Below are 1,809 nucleotides of genomic sequence, written 5' to 3'. Positions count from 1 at the left end.
AAAAAAAAAAAAAAAAAAAAAATGGCCCTTGTAGATTCATATATTTCAATGCTTGCCTCTCAGTTGGTGGGCTGTGGAGAACGATGAAAAGGCATGGCCTTAGTCTTTGGAGGAAGGTATGGCATGCCTGTGCCCTTGGAGGAGCTGGGCCTCTCTTCCCCTGTCACCTGTTTGTGGCTCTCAGCTACTTCTCCAACACCATGGTTGCCTTTCTGTCACCATGCTGTCTGCCATGATGATCGTGGACTCACCCTCTGAAACTGTAAGCAAGCTCCCGATTAAAAGCTTTCTTTTACAAGAGTTGCCTCCGCCATGGTGTCTCTTCACCTGGCATTAGAGCAGTGACCATGACACCTCCCTGTTCCAGGCTCTCTTATTGACAGAGCCAGCAGCCGGCCGGTCCCAGGAGGCTGTTCCTGCAGCAGGGCCCAGGTCTGATCCCCACCACCTTTCTTCAAGCTCTTAGTGAGTGGCGCCCTTCCCAGTCTAGGCCTCCCGTCTAGACTTGACCACACCAGTTCCTTTACACGCTCCAACTGTCTACACCCCAGTCTAGCTCCTTGCCCATTGCCATCTCGGATGTGTGGTTAACTGGATCCAGAGGTTGGAAGAGAATCAGGTGGGAAGAGTCAGGATTCTGAGGGAGCTTCTCTTTCTTGGCCCAGCCTGTCTTTTCCCTTCCGAATCTCTTCCCTTTCCCATGCTGACCTTGATCTCACTGTGTGGCTGAAAATGACCCTGAACTCTTGATCAACCAGGTTCTACTTCCTGAGTGCTGGGATGGCAGATGTGAGCCAGCACATCTGCTTTATTCAGTGCTGCAGATGGAACCCAGGGCTTCAAGCCTTCTGGGCAAAGCATTCTCTCAACTGCATGACATCCCAAACTCCAACTAATTTTTGTTTTTTGAGACAGGGTCTCACTATGTGAGTTCTTCCTGTCCTGGAACACATTGTGTAGACCAGGCTACCTTGAACTCACAGAAGACGCTCCTGCCCCTGCCTCTGGAGTGCTAGGACAAAGATGTGGACCACTGTGCCCAGCATAAGTTTCTAAAGGTTTATTTTATGTATATGAGTACACTGTTGCTGTCTTCAGACACACCAGAAGAGGGCATCAGATCCCATTACAGATGGTTGTGAGCCACCATGTGGTTACTGGGAATTGAACTCAGGACCTCTGGAAGAGTATAGGCTGTGCTCTTGACCGCTGAGCCATTTTTCCAGCCCCACAAAATTATTTTTTAATGATTAAAGTTTACGTTAGTGAAAAGTCAAAGTTTGGTGTTTTGTTTTGTTTTGAGACAGTGTCTCACTGTGTAGCCCACACAAGCTTGCAATCCTTAATCTGGCTGCCTCGCCCCTGGAGTATTGGTTTGGATTACAGGTGTGCACCACTGACAGTGCTAGGGTTTTTTTTTTTTTTTTTTTCTCCTGTTATTGATGGTAAGAAAGATAATGTTGCATACAACTTTGAGGGGAAAAGAAAGTGAAATGGGACAGGATTGTAATCCCAGAGCCCAGGAGGTGGAGGCAGGAGGATTGCATGGAGGGGTGGCGGTTCTCTGGAGATATAGGCAGGGTAGCCACCAGCCTGGACTACTGAGTGAGATTCTGTCTCAAACTGAAACAAAAAAATGGAAAAAGAAGGTGATGAAATAGTCATTAAGAGTGTATAGTCGGAAGTCGGGCGTGGTGGCGCAACGCCTTTAATCCCAGCACTTGGGAGGCAGAGGCAGGCAGATTTCTGAGTTTGAGGCCAGTTTGGTCTACAAAGTGAGTTCCAGGACAAGCCAGAGCTACACAGTGA

This window comes from Mus pahari, chromosome 4, assembly GCF_900095145.1.
Source record: "Mus pahari chromosome 4, PAHARI_EIJ_v1.1, whole genome shotgun sequence".
NCBI lineage: Eukaryota > Metazoa > Chordata > Mammalia > Rodentia > Muridae > Mus > Mus pahari.
This window is presented reverse-complemented; position numbering follows the sequence as displayed.